Source organism: Amborella trichopoda, chromosome 7 (genome assembly GCF_054954075.1).
Source record: "Amborella trichopoda isolate Santa Cruz 75 chromosome 7, AtrichopodaSantaCruz75HAP2 v2.0, whole genome shotgun sequence".
Taxonomy (NCBI): Eukaryota; Viridiplantae; Streptophyta; class Magnoliopsida; order Amborellales; family Amborellaceae; genus Amborella; species Amborella trichopoda.
The window spans coordinates 15,049,749-15,065,934 of record NC_142342.1 but is presented as its reverse complement, the minus strand read 5'-3'; the positions used below and the strand labels follow the sequence as shown (position 1 = coordinate 15,065,934).

At 33.5% G+C, this 16,186-nt stretch overlaps 1 long non-coding RNA gene across 8 annotated transcripts; it reads left to right on the top strand.

Moving 5' to 3' along the window:
- The first annotated feature begins 1,239 nt into the window (after positions 1-1,239).
- Positions 1,240-14,591, top strand: LOC110006536 (uncharacterized). 8 transcript variants are annotated; one of them, XR_016059130.1, is made up of 7 exons: positions 1,240-1,447; positions 8,016-8,134; positions 8,443-8,648; positions 8,775-8,819; positions 12,461-12,568; positions 14,114-14,283; positions 14,383-14,591. It is a non-coding gene; the product is annotated as an uncharacterized LOC110006536 (long non-coding RNA). The 8 variants fall into 8 exon arrangements; XR_016059129.1 differs by adding an exon at positions 11,197-12,137 and having other exon boundaries at positions 14,114-14,591; XR_016059128.1 differs by having other exon boundaries at positions 8,775-8,852.
- The last annotated feature ends 1,595 nt before the right edge of the window (positions 14,592-16,186 follow it).

Here is a 16,186-nt window from a genome sequence, read left to right as displayed (position 1 = left end):
AATTCTTAACAGATCCAGGACAATATCATCGTCTGGTGGGATGACTCATAAACCTTACTATCACAAGCTCAACATTACTTATGTTGTGCACATCTTGTGTCAGTTCATACACAAACATGGACACGTCATCTTGAAGCAGCCCATTGTGTTTTACATTATTTAAAACACACTCACACAAGGAATTTTACTTTCCTCCACCAACAACCCGCAATTATCTGCAATTTGTGATTTCAATTGAGCGAGTTGTCAGATGACCCAGCATTCCACCACTAGATATATAACTTTTCTTTTCAATAGTCCTATATTATGGTGCACTAAGAAGCAAAAGATCATATCTCGTTCTTCTTCAAAAGTAGAATATCGCTCCATGGCTACCACTGCTTGTGAGCTCACTTGGCTTAAGTATCTTCTTCTTGACATAGGCATACGACATTCGCAACTCATGATCCTCTATTGTGATAACTGAGCAACACTACACATTACAGTAAAGCCCGTCTTTCATGAAAAGATGAAACATATCGAATTGGACTGCCACCTTGTTCGAGAGAAAATTCAAAATGGCCTTATAAAAATAGCTTTTATATATATATATATATATATATTTATTTATATATATGGAAGATACTACAAAACGCCTATAGGTGAAAATGAACAGTAATTTTGCCTATCATCATCACCGTTTAAAGTTCATGGCACGGTCACGATTGTCCGATAGTATTTCACTTTTCATTTTTTTTCTACAAATCAGAATGACCTATATATATATATATATATAGGTCTATCTGATGGCCTAGAGTATTTGAATTTTAATTGTTTTTCTACAAATCCAAATGACTTGAAATTTTACGTGAATGTTCTTCTCATCAAGGCTTACCTAATAAAAATATAAAAAAATAATCCACAGAATAAAAAATGATCTAAATACCTCGAAAGTTTATGGGGGTATTTTGGTTATTTTTTTCATGTAAAATATTTTTTAATATTTTTCGAATATTCACCTATTTTGATCAAACCACGTCTAAAATTTTAAGTGATTGTAAAAAAAAAAAATTAAAATTCAAACACTATCGGGCATCTGTGATCGTTAGATCGGCCTAGATTCAATCTGGACCATTGGGCTAATTTTTTCTTGTGAGTCCATTGGCTCACAGAAACCTATATATATATATATATAGCTCATAAAAACCTATATATATATATATATATATATATATATATAAATAAACACACCAAATTCTCACATCTTTTTTCTAATTACGAATTTTACAACCGATGATAGTTCTTAAAGCCCCATCTCTAATGCAGAGAACACCTCTGCGGCTGCTTCTGATTCGAAACGCCTCTCTGCCTTCAGCCTCACCTTTTACCATGGAAGATGGATGAGGAGGCAAAAAGCCTACCCCTTGCGTCTCCTTCTTATTCGGGAGGTTGCTGCTCTCACCTTCAGGTTTTGCCATGAAATACCCTAACCAATTTTTTCTTTGCTTCTCTCTATCCCTTTCCTATTTCTCCCATTTCTTCTTGTCTCTGTGTGTCTAACAAACGAAATCTCCCTTTCGGCTCCCCCATTTCTCCGCCTTACCAGATTCTTTCGAGCATTAGATTTCTTATGAACTAGGTGATTTGAAAGAAATTACTGTGAGAAAAGCCCAAATTTGTTGATTGGGTGTTTTAGATTTTTAGGAATTATGATTAGAAGATATCTTATTGCAATTTTTTTTTCTTAAACCGTTAACTAACTCATATTGCACTAACGTAATTTATAGTATATGAGGTATTTCTTTGAAACCAGGTTAGAGGTTCTCTTTGAAATTTGGTTTTATTATCTTTGTAATTCTTGTTTTGTGGAATTTATGATATAACCCTATTTTTGGTTCTCTCATAATGTACTTCAATTTGAATATATATATATATATATATATATATATATATATATAAAATGCTAGGGTAAGCCCACTAGCTCATGGAATAGTATAAACCCAATGGCCCAGATTAAATCTGGGTCGATTTGACAGTCAGAATTGTATATCGGTAATATAATTTTAATATTTTTTATATAAATACAAATATAATGAAATTTGGAGCATAAACTCTTCTCATCAAGGTACAACTAATAAAAATATTTTAAAAACAATTCACATAAATTAAATTGACAAAAATATCCCTAAAAATTTTAAGGGTATTTTGGTCAATTTATTTTATACGAATTATTTTTAAAATATTTTTATTAGATTCTACTATTCTTGAAGACTAGACACTCCAAATTTTAAGTAATTTAGATTCGTAGAAAAAAATTAAAATTCAATTACGAAATACAATTGTGATCATTAGATTGGTCCAGATTCAATCTGGGCCATTGGACTTACACTGGTCCGTGAGACAATGGGCTGACAGGAGCTTTTTCCTACATATATATATATTCTTTTGGCACCACATGTTGCTACAGTGTCGGCAACTTTGTCGTTTTATGTCGGTGGGCACAGTAATGGCATCCTGGAATAGTATTGGCTTGTCGTTTATGTCGGTGGAATGACATCCTAGAACAGTAGTAGCTTGTCGTATATTAGTGAGTCTTGTCGGTCACAATCTTGGCAGCAACTGGTCATGGTCTTTAGCTGCATTCGTCTGGATCATCTTCTTCTTCTTCGGGGTCCGTTTCTTCCAAGGGAAAGTATCTATTGGTATGAGCTGGTGATGACTGTACGGTCTCATCTGATGAGACCGGCTTTCTTCTTGCTTCTGCAAAGATCTCCTTCATTTGTTGTTCAAGGGTTTCTTTGGAGGCATTAGGGTTTGTTTGCAGCATATTTCTCAAATATGTGGGGAAGTCAAAAAGAAATATTGGCAGTATTATGTCCACTTGGACTGGGGTTATATATAGGTTTTTGTGGAGGTATGCGTTTGGGAACTATGGTTGTGGGATCCATATTGAATATATCTCACCATTTTACTAAGATGGTTTTTTCAAGGCGTGGGATATAGGTATGGTCAGTTGTATTATTGATAGAGATTGAATATTCCCACTTCATAATCCATGGGAGTTGGTATAGTGCAACAAAGTACAGGTGATTGTCTGTACTATTATCACTATTATTGAATATAACAAATTGTTCCTGCACTTTTTGGAAAGCCGGAGGTAAAATTGCAGCAGTTGATCCCCAAACTAAAAACCAATTTTTAAACCAATTGAGGAACCATTCGAAAATGGGTAATCGAAATTGAATATACCAGCAATGAGTGTTATTTGGATTTTGATAATAAAACATTTTATGCCAGGCTTCTATGTACTCGGCATACTTGTAATATTTGTACGAAAAATCAAGACTATGTAATTTTTTGCCTTGAGCGGGATTGCAACCCCACTCCTCATAAGAAAGTAATTTCTTGATCTGTATTTTGGAAAATGCAATTATTTTGGTATTTTGCTGGTAGTAATGGACAACAGAGATGGACCCTGTTTCCATAAGAATGGCTTCATAATACTCACGAGTTTTGACTCCATTGGTTGGATTCAAATGTTTTATAAGATATAATGGAGCAAGTTTGATAGGATCCATACTAGTATGGTGGTCATCTATTGTAATATCCATGAGATATGTTCTTTCAATAAATGGAGAACGAGGAACATTAGGCCTTTGGGTTGGCCTTGATTGAGCGAGCTGGAGTATAGGCTGGAGTAGATGTATTAGTTTCTGGATAAGTGATTTGGTGAATGGGTGAAATGAAAGGTGAAAGGGTAGCCAAAGGCGGATTATCACCTTCAAGTGGTATTATTGTCAAATGACGTTTCTCATTGCGAGAGGAATTGCTACGAGAGCCCATGAGAGTAGGTGGATTGGACAGGGTATTATTTTGATTAGCTGCAAAGAGCTGTAGTGCAAGTGATAGTGGTGTGTCGCCGTTGGCGTCAGTGTTGCCCCTCCTGCAAAAATTCACTGGTTAAAAAATCAGGAAGGGAATTAAAAGAACCGTGAAGGTGTTCAATAGTAAAATCAAAGGCAGAAAGTATAGCCTGCCAGCAGGCAAATATTTGTTTGGCAACAAGGTTTTGAACAGCTTTTTGCAGAATGTCTTTGGCAGCTTTGCAATCAGTTCGAATAAGAAACTGTTGATTGATAATATCACTTTGAAATTTGGTAATGCAATGAACAATTGCAAGTAATTCCTTTTTTACCGTAGAATAGTTTTGTTGGGTTGGATTCCAAGCTTTAGAGGTATACCTGAGTAGTTGTTCATGACCATTTATTCGTTGTTTGAGGATTCCTCCTAATCCCAACTCTGAGGCGTCACATTCTATTATTTTGAAAGCAGTAGGATGAGGAAGAGAAAGGCAAACAAGAGTTTTGACTTTCTGTTTAATTATTTTTAACGCATTGGTATGAATATCCGTCCAAGGTGGAGGATTCTTTTTTAATCTATCATGTAAAGGCTTAGCATCTATAGCAAGATTGGGATAAAAATCACTAACATAATTGAGACATCCTAAGAATCTTTGAAGTTCTTTTTAATCTAATATGTGATCAGGAAATTTATTAGCAAATTGTATGGATCTGTCTATAGGAATAATAGTACCATGATGGATATTATGTCCTAAAAATCTAATAAAGTAATCTTTCTTGCAGATACAACTAAGCCAGCATTCTGGACTGCATGGATAAAAATATTAATATGTTTAATATGTTCATCTATGGATTAAAAAAAATCAGGATATCATCAATATAGATTATCATAAATTGATAATAAGCATTGAATACATCATTCATTATTTTCTGAAATTCTGAGGGAGCATTTTTGAGATCAAATGGCATTACATTCCATTCGTTTTGTCCAAATGGAACATTGAATGTTGTTTTGTATTTATCTTTTTCTTGGATTTGTATTTGTCAGTATCTTGACTTCATGTCAAATTTGGAAAATATACAAGTATTGGCTACTCGATCTAGTAAATCCTTTTTATTGGGAATGGGATATCTGATCCATTGTAAAACTTTATTTAATAGCTTATAATTAATTACTAATTGTGGAACTCCTCGTTCCTTTTCAGCATTTTTATTGACATAGAAAGCTGCACAACTCCATGGTGATGCGCTTGGTCTTATTAGCTTTTTTGCTTGGAGTTCAGCAATTTCTTTTCTACACATATCTAATATAGTAGTATTCATTTGTATTGATCGAGCTTTGGTAGTAATTTGTTTTTCATCAAATCTAGGTTCATATGGTAAACTAATACTATGTTTTTTCCTTTCCCAAAAGGCATTGGGATGTTCACTGCAGATAGAGGTTTCTATCTGTTGTTGAATATGTTGAATCTTTTGTTGTATCAAAGGATTATGTATTTGTTCTTCCACATATCTATATTTAATTTCTTGTTTTAAAGTACAAAGAAATTTTTCTTTATTTTGTAATTGACTTTTGACACTATTGATTTCTTTTAATTTTGGTTTATGAATAAAATCAAAGTGTATTGGTACATTTTGATAATTTGAAGATAGTCCTGTATGATCTATGGATAAGGGATATAATAGTGTAAGAAATGAGACTCCAAGAATAACAGCTTGACTTAGTCCTTTGACCACGATGAATGGTGTTTGGATACATTGATGATTGTTACAAACAAAAGCATTAGATAATTTATAATTTATAAAGAGTCTACTGCCATCTGCAGTATTTAAGATTTGAGTTGTCTTATCAAAATATTTTGTTGGTACTAATCCTTCATTGATACAATTAATATCAGCACCTGAATCTATTAAAGCTGATGTCTGAAATTGATAATCTTCTGCGACTATGATAGTGACTTGAACAAACCATTTTTGAATCATAATTTTATCTATCAGATTCACAGAAGAAGTTTGTTCTGTGATCAGAAGTAGTTTAGCTTCTGAGGTTTCTGGTATATCGTCTGGCGGATCAGGATTATATGTTGTGACCAGATGATTGAATTCGATTTCATCTGTATCGGAATTTTGATGAGATAAATTTTGTAATTCTAATATTTTAATTCTATTTTTTAATTGATATACTTCTTTTTCAACTTCGTTGATTTCATGTTTAAGTTCTGACATAGAGGGTTCCTTTTGTTTAGTGAGGTGTTGTTCACTAACTATTTTCATAATAGAGGCAAAATTATATTCATCAGGTGTTTTACTAATAGGAGGTGTTTTTGCTTTTGTTTTAGCTAAATTAATAAATTTGGTAATCACAGATCTTTTTTTTTCGGGATCTGTAATTTTTTCTATGAGATCTAGAATTAAATTATCTTCTTGAGTAAGCATATGAAGATTATGTGAGGGTATAAAACAAATGCAAGTGGATTCTTCCATTGAATGGGATGATTCTGTATTAGTAGAAGAATCTGAAGAATCAGATGCTTCTATCCATATTAGGTCTTCATCTTGGATATTTCCTATGAGTGATGTGGTGGAATCTATATTTGAAGATGAGGAATAATAATTGATAATTTGATATAATTGTGATTTTATTGAAGCATCTAATTGTAAAGCATCTATTTTCTTTTTTACTTTACATTGATGTTTATAGTGGCCAAGTTTTCCACATTTATAACATGCAGATATTTCTTTTTATTTTTAATAGGAGAAAATTTTTTTATAAATTTCTTATGTTTGGATTTATATTGTTTATGTACTTTATCCTTTTTATATTTTTCCTTATATTTTTTCTTTTTCTTATATAATTTTTCAGGTTTATTATATTTTCTATCTAAATGATAGCCAAATTATTCACAAAAATCACCAAGTTCTTTTTGCTTGGTAATTTGTTGTTTACCAAGTTGTCTTTTGAGTTTAAGATCAGTTCATAATGCTAATCCTTCAGCACATATTTCTGCTGATAATTCTCCAAGTGTATATACAGAGTATATGATAACTCCATTATGTTTCTTTCTTAATCTTTCTTTGACTTTTTCTGCAAATAGGTATGGTACACCAGCAATAAATTTTTATTTCCAATTGTCTAACTGACAATCTTCTCGTATTAGTAATCTTGAGAAAAATACATCCTTATACCATTTATAATGGGATAAAGTAGGACAGCGGAGGTTGGACAGCAGATCTTCTGATCTTGCTGTTAATAGGGCTGTACTTCCTACGAAATGTAAAGTAATAGTATATATTAAGGTGTTGACTGCATCACTTTCAGTATAAATGATTTCTTGATTTTGTTCATTTCTGGCAGTCTATTGTCTTGTATTGGTGAGGATTCTGTTTTTGGTTTCATCATCAACATAAAAATCCCACCAGCCTCTTAACCAGCCAGTGAATCCTTTCACTATTGCTTTGGCAACCTCTTGGTCTGGATTGCCGACCATTTTGTTTGCTGAAGAAAACATTGTCATATGTCTCATGACATCTAATATTTTTAGTTCTGATAAACCATCTATTGTCCAATTGACAATTGATCTTCCTGAATAAGACACAGCCTGTTGGATAGCATCCTCTTCTAATTGTACATCAACAGGTGTAGGTCTCTTATAGTATGGTAAAGCTGTGATCGGTTTCCATGATTTACCATATGCGATTCTATTTAGATCAGTGGGTGAAGTATCCATAAAAGCAGATTCTTGGTTTGTATGGTATCTTCTATAATTGGTTCCTCGTCTTGGAGCATTAAAGTCTCATCCTCAGGAATCTTCAATTTTCCTTTATCTGAAGATTCGGGAATAGTAGATAGAGGTACAACAATACTGGGTATTGGTATAGGAGTACTTAATTTTGGAGACGGAATGCCCTTGATATCTAATTGGGCTAATTTTGATATTAATTGGTCCATTAGTGTTTTATTGTCTTCTCCTATGTGGAATTTTGTTTTATTAAGTTTTGGAGGTGGTTTGAATAAAACAGATTTAAGAACAGGAGATATTACTCCCTTAGGTTGAGGAGTGACCAATCTTTCTATTCTTTCTGCTTGTTTTCCTAACGATTGCATGTATAGGTTAGTATAATTATTTTGCTCAATAATATGTGGTATTAATTCATGCTTTTTTATCATATTCTTAGGTACAATCTTATAAGGTGTTGCTATAATTTCATATAGAGATTGAGGTGGTTCACCTTTTACCGGTGGGGTATTAACTCCTTTGAGTATAATACTTTTGACAGGAGGATGGATACTAGAGGTAGTAGTTCCATATGTACTTACATAGGTTTTTTCTTCAATTGTTTGAATAATATTAAATTGAGGAATGTGAATGTTATATTGAGTACATATTTCCTGTAACCATATAAAAAATCATTTTGTTTCTCTTTCTTTTTTCAAAAATTTATTATATTTTTTATGGAATAATTCTACTAACCTAGATTGAAATGTTTTAAGATACCATTCTCTAATACCTTGATTTTATGGGTCGAGATAATCTTGTTTTATATATGCAATATCTACTTTTTTCTTTTTTCTTGCTAATTTAGCAGCTAAGTATTCTTCCAGGTATTCATCCATATTTATATCATCTTCTACTTGTAAGGTAAGTATTTGAAATTCAGCTATGTCGGGTTCAGATGTATACGTGGGAATGACTATGTGGTCAGCTGTTCGTTTGACTCCTTGTAATTGGAAGTCTAAAGATGTTGTAGGTATTGATGGAGAAGGAAGTATTATAACATCTTGAGTGGTATGACAAGATTTTCTAGCGGGTATTACTGGGTTTTTATTCCTTTTCCTATTGATATTTATATCATCCTATATTATAGACTGTTGAAATTTTATTTCAATGTTTCCATCCTGATGTTCTATTATTTGATTGGGAATATTATTCACAGGTACTTCCCTGGGCTGGTTTGCATTTTGTAATGCCCATGATTGAGGTAGAATAATGTAGGACCAAGTAATGGTTTTAGGTATAATCGTATTTGATTTTTCTATATTAGTTTGGAATAATATAGTTTGATCCTTCTTATCTGTTTGCATAATATTAGGTCAGAGAGTATTCATTACTTTGTAATAAATTCGATATACTATTGCTAAATTTTGAGAACCATGTGTCATATTAAATCCATGAGTTTTCAGATTTATAGTTAATATATCTAAGATATTAGGATCGGTTAATGAAACAGAAAAATCATTGAAAAACATAAAGAAAATAATTATAAATATTTACACATTGGATTAATACAAATAACCATTAAACCATTAACTCGTCTAGGGTTAAACACCTCAGTGCTTGTATGCCTATATATATATATATATATATATATATATATATATATATATATATATATATATATATATATATATGGGTGTGGTTTGTATAGAGCCTAGGCTCTAAACAATCAAATTAGAGCCTACCTTTAAATAGTATCGAGAAATGTGGTTCCAACGTTGAAAATCTTTGTGATAGTCTTAAAATATATTTTCATCTTTATTTATAAAGTTTAAAGCTTCAAAAATGGTGCAGATAGACAGATCTATGAAAACTTGAAAATCTTGAAAATTGACGATTAAAAAATGCATTATAAAATACATTATTTTCAAAACTTAAAATCAATTTTTTTCTCATGTCCATGCATCTTGATGTCAAGATGATCAATTTGAGGATTTTTGGGCATCAAAACAATATCATGTAGTGAAATTTTTGAGGGAGGGCCTCGCTCTATAGAAACTTTTCCATATATATATATATATATATATATATATATATGGAAAATGATATTGTTGGCCGGCCCGCCTACGCCAATGGGGTGAGCCCAACAGGTGGGATCACCTTGCCCACTTTTAACGGTTGTGATCCCTCTTGGCTTCATTTCGAACCCAGTTCAAATTAACTTATGCAAATAGCCTGACGGGCCATAGTCATCTATCTCTTTAGCATCATGCGGTAGCGTGCCTCTGTCTCTCTCTCATACAAAAAGACCCATATCACCCGAATCTCTCACTCTTCTGCTGCGCCCTCTCTCTCTCATCTCTAGTTTAGTCGGCTGCCCTACCCCCTCTCTCTCTCTTTGTCATTTTTGTGCCCTGCCCCCTCTCTCTCTATCTTGAGTTTGTGCCTCCTCTCTCTCTTGTGTTTGTGCCCTGCCACCCCTCTCTTTCTCTTCTGTGAGTTTGTGCCTTGCCACCCCTCTCTTTCTCTTCCGTGAGTTTGTGCCCTGCCACCCCTCTCTTTCTCTTTTGTGAGTTTGTGCCCTCCCCAACCTGGTCTCCTACTTTCTCTCAATATAGAAGACGAAACAAGAAGAGGAGAAAATGTACGGACTCTCTCTCTCTCTAGGAAAATCTACTACATTTTGGTCTATGCCTCTCTGTGTTTTGTGAAAATTGGAGAAACAAGGATTCCATAGAAATTGATTTCTATTGCTAGTATTCATAGATATTAAACTATTTGATTGGGTTTTTTATCCATTATGGCCAATATTGCGCAATAAAACAAGACCATAATTATCTTATTTTCCATTTCTTCCATATCTCTTGGAATAATTGTTTATGAGATTGTTGTGGTCATTAATATTGGTTGTGGTGAGGTGTTTTTCATCATAAAGTAAAACATTTATTATTACATAATTTGTTCTAAGGTGATCTTGAACTTCAATAATCAAAATGGACAAATTCATTAAGAAATGATCCTCTGTGGTGATTTTGGTATAGTTTGATCATAATTTCTCTTAACATTACACGTCTGCATTTCCCTTTTTATGAATTTTTTGATAAATTATAGTTCATTTGGAAATAGTTTAGCACAATGGTTGCTTAACAGCTCAGGATCAAAAGGAAAAAATAGGATAATGAACTGCAGAGCCTCTATATTTTGAGTGTTGTTTGTCGAACAAATTGATATGTTTGTTTCTAAGGGATTTAATTTGAATTGATTATGACTTACAAGTTGTGGCATATTTATGCTATGTCCTAATGCTCTAATGTAGAGCTTGTTAAGCTCTTGTTTGAGAGTGCTTTGCTTGTCTTTTAATACCTAGGAAACAGTGAACATCAAGTGCTTTGAATAATTAAAATGAATGGTCCAATAAAAGGCACAAAATGGACCATTTTAAGACTCAAAATTGATTTGGTTTTTGTTCTCATGAGCGTGGTGGTTTAAGGCTCAAAAAATAGTTTGTTCTCGTGTACCAAGAATTTACATTTGTTTTTATGAGTGATGGTTTACTGTATCTAAGAATTAATAAGTATACTAAGAACTTTGTTTTTATTTTAGGATCTTTAAATTACCTAAATTGGATATGACCATTTCAGGTAGTATGTCATCTCCTACGTCTATAGAAGAAGACAATATAGGGGACACCATTGAGCCCAATATGGGGGACACTAATGAATACATGGAGCATGTTACCTTGCTAACAACTACCCCTATGAAGTCTACAAATATGGGAATTGGGGAACATGGTGCGTCTTCCAAGGGGGTAGAAATTGAAGATCCCAAAATAGGGATGAAATTTGGTTTTGAAGAAAAAGCATTTGACCATTACAAGGCTTACGCATTCGCGTATGGGTTTGGGGTCCAAAGGGCAATTACTCATACTAAGGATGGACGAAGAATAGATAGGGGATTTAAATGCTCTAAAGAAGGGTTTTGTAAACAAAAAGATGCAAAATGTACAAGGAAAATCCCTCAAACAAGGTGTGGATGTATAACTACGATTGGCATTAGCATAAATGCCGATAATGAGTGGGTTAATTAGGTTTGAGAAAGAACACAACCACGAGCTTGTCACTCCAAGAAAAGCTCGACTCATTCGATCGCATCGAACATTATCGGGTGCAACAAAATCCATGATAAACACCATGAGTTCTACTGTGGTGAAGGCCAAACATATTTATAATATATTTATTGAGCAAGCTGGAGGGATAGATAATCTCTCATGCTCACAAAAATATTAGCTTAGCCGGCTCGCTCATGTAATGTAGGTGTGTCGAACGGTCCAGATTTCGGCTTTCAATTTAGGCGGCTAGGATGCATCCCACAGGGAGGGAATTTGAAATTGAAAAAAAAAAAAGTTTCTGACACCCATAGAGGCCTCAGAGAAACCCACCTCCCTCTCAACGAACCATCTCTCTAAGTTACCCACGTTCCCTCTCTGCGAGCCATCTCTCTGAGCTTACCAAAAACCTTCCCTCTCTGCGAGCCATCTCTATGAGAAACCCAAAACCCTATCTGTGCTCAACAAGCTCTCTAGGTATGCTATCTCTCTCTCTCTCTCTCTCTCTCTCTCTCTCTCATTTTTCCATTTCCCCGTCTCTCTCTCATTTTTCCACTTCTCCATCCCCCTCTCTCTCTCTCTCTCTCTCTCTCTCATTTTTCCATAGCACCCAATCTCTCCCTCTGGTTTTTTCATTTCTCCATCTCTCTCTCTCTCTCTCTCTCTCATTTTTCTGTAGAACGCAATATCTCCATCTCATGTTTTCATAGCAACCATCTACATGCTTGAGTATGTTTATTTGTGTGCACAAAGCAAGCCAATGTATGTTATGTTATTCAGTCAATGTAAATTATGCGCAGAGCATTTCAACCCCTTGTTGGAACAAATTGCCAACTTAGAAGAAACCATTTACAACGTGCAATTTGAGCAGCATTAGTTGGAGGCTCAAACAGAATGCCAAGCACTCGGTATACTTCCTTTTTTAAAATTTTACATGGATTCATCTTGAAATCGACCCTAAATTTTGGGGCTTTGGGTTTTTGATAAAAAAAAAACCTAATTTTTGTGCATTTTCGATTATAATCGACCCTAAATTTTGGGGGTTTTTCGTTCTTTTATAATAAAAAACCTGATTTTGGGGGCTTTTCGATTATAATCAACCCTAAATTTTGGGGGTTTTTGTTCTTTGATAATAAAAAACTGATGTTTTGGGGTTTTCGATTATAACCGACCCTAAATTTTGAGGGTTTTCGTTCTTTGATAAAATAAAAAACCTGATTTTTTGGGGTTTTTGTTTTTCTATATTGATTTCTTCCCATACGCAGTTAGTTTATCTGTGTGCTTATTTCGATTTCTAATATGATAATGCAGTTTTTTGCTATCGTCTGAACTCTGATGTTTTCCACAATTTAGAGTTATGTATGTCTGATCTACTGTTACTTGCTTTCTTAGAATAATTTGTTTAGGTTATGATTTTTTTCTTTTTGTTTCATTTTATTTTATTCAAACAACCACTTTGTTTGATTTGCTGTTACTTTTTTTTTTCTTTTTGTGATGTTTGATTCGCTATTACTTAGGAATAAGATTGTTTGTAGGACTCTTTTGAGTCATAGAAAATTCTTTGTAGTTCCAACTTACGTTTTGTTCAATAATTTGCTTAGGCTCTTGAAGGTGAGTCATGTTGATTTTTTTAATACATTTTTTTAGTCTTATTGTATAAAACCCTTAATAAATTATGTTGCAATTTTTGGCATTGAGTATCCTTTATATAATCAATTGCGGTTGTTCTATATAATCAAGTGCCACTCATTTTAGTCCTACTCAACTTCTTTGTTTCATGAAATCTAGGAATAGACTGCCTCTTGCTTTCATTTTATTTGTCATGGCAGGAGCAGGCAATTGATTGGATTCTTCAATACCAAAGTTGGTTAGAACCGTCATGCCATTAGTGTCCTTGATAAGCTTCACATACTCTTTTTTTTTCCGGTGGTTGTGTTGCTTATCATTTGTTGTTCCTAAAACATATTATTAGGTGCTTGAGGTATTGTGTTCTTCATTGAGTTGCTTGTTTCCTGTATAAGAAAAGAAAAACAAGAAAGTTGAATTAAGATTGGCACACCAACATGTGCATCACTTACTAATGCAACAAATGTACATTGCTAATGTTAAGCCTTTCTTGGCTCTGCTTTTAGAGGGTTCTAAATCCTTTAACTGATAATTTAGTCACTGAGATGGTAGGCTTAACTCTGAAGGTGGACTTGCGTGTCAACAAAGTGGTGAGGGAGAGGAGTTGTGTTGTTCAGGTTAGGGCTGGCAAGGCAAGGTTGTGCATGACAAAAATGAGTTAAAATGAGTTTATGTAGATCAACTATGATAAAATTGTGACCTTTTTTCCTCTACTGTATTCATTGTCATGCTTTACTTTTTGGTATTTGATTTTTCCTTTGCTATCTGATAAAATGATTTGCATATATTCACTTCAATGGCTGATGCAATCCATGGATGTGATATAGCGATAATAGGGCATTTGAGCTCATCTGATCATTTTAATTGAATGGATCTCGACAACCAATTCCCTCCAAGGATGTGTAAACGCAAACCAGGATGTGGTCAAATGTGTGTGCTTATAGCAAAGACACATGATAACTACGATAGGCATTTCTATAAATGCTCTAACTAGAAGGTATGTAATATTCTTTCATTAAGATAATGTAAAAGCGTATTGGTTTTCCATTATACGCATATATTTAACACACACTTATCTTATCATATTAACCACTAGAATGAGACTGGATGCGGCTATCTAGAGTGGTGTGATGAGATTCTAGATGAAGATAGGAAGCCTGTGGTTAAAAGGTTTGCACAAATCTGATGTTGTGGTCACTGAGAAAGTAGACGTTCAAAAAATTTATCTCATATGTCTAATTGTATTTATGACTTTGATGTTTGCCCTCTTTTTTTTTGTGAAAGGAATGAGTGTATGTTTTATGGTATCTATATACTTATAATTCTATGCACTTATTGTTCTCTATCTTCTATGGAATAACAATTTTCAATTTAGTATATTTGTATATTAATTTTGGTGGTTTGAATGGTGAACACTTCACTTATAATTATATGCACTTTTTGTATTGTTTAGAGCTTGTTTAACTTCAACTGAGTTAATTGGAGTTTACTGAAGTTTGCAGTCATGGTTAATTTCAAGTATTTGGGTTTATTTGGTTACTTCATAAGGAAAAATCGTTGCACCCCTTTTCTCATGATTCATTGCTTTTTTTTTGTTGATTCTTTCATGTATCCAGCCAATTTATTTCTTGGATAAGTTTCACTCATGTGAGTTGATATGCTTATCAAATTGAACTTTGTTTTCAACAAAAGTCTTTCAAAAAAATTGTGATCGGTGGTGGGCTTTGCAAAGTCTACTTTCAACATTATGATTGGTGGGCTTTGGAAAGATGGGAAAACCGAAGATGCCATTTAAGATCGTGGGTTTTGCAAATTGGGTAGAGTAGATGAAGCTTTTGAGCTTTTAAAATCGTTTAGGAGAGAAAGTCATGGTTGGCCAATGTGACAATTAGAAGGCTACTTTTGGCTTCTTTTCGAAGTGAGTTTTTTGAATTTTCTTCAACAACTAACCCTCTTATTAAGTCTGCCAAAAAAAAAAAACCATAGCCCTTTTACGACCAACAAATTTAACATAACGCTTCTTAAACATAAAATATCATGCAAACTACAATCGCCAAAAAAAAAAGAACTGCATCTTTTTACTAAGTTGTAATATTCATAGGATTGATTTCTATAATGGAATTTCACAAGAGTGTGCTAACAATTACCAAAATTGAAAATGTCAATCAAATCTGCTAAACTCTTATTAAATCAACACATTTGTTGTTTTTTCAATCATACATCAAAACCAAAATTCTTAGCAGGGGAAAACTTCCAAGCCGGTATTCAACTTTGGATTTGCCGGTTCATTTGTGACCACTCATTTGTAAACTAATCGAAAAGGAAAATTCTTTATGAACGAGCAAAAATACGGATATCATCCTTATTTGGAGCTTGCAGACTACGTCAAACCAACAGGGAAGTAAAATTCTAAATGAAAATATGAAGTTTTCAAATCTCACAAATCGAGTTGTACATAGAAAAAATAAAAATACTCGAATAAAATAAGATGATAGGTGGGGTATTGACAAAATAAAGTCAGAATGCTAGTATTACAAACTGCGACCAAAGCAATACTGCGACCAAACTCTCAAGTTAGCCCAACCACTGCAAAACATAAGAGAAGAATACTATACATCACTCCAACCACTACAAAAGCTAATATGACGACCTCTGAAGTCCATTCTCAATAAGAAGCTCGAGACAAGAACGATAGCAATGGCTGGACCAACTATGTGAATAAACATCCTGCCATATCATAGAGCATATAAGCAATTCATTTTCTAATACATCCATATAACAATGTCTCAAAATATATAGAATCTTTATTTCAAAGCAATGAGTTACATGAAAAACAAGAATTAAATACAACGATATAAGGGAAGTAACTCAACCTTTTAAAATAAAATGTCAAGATTCAA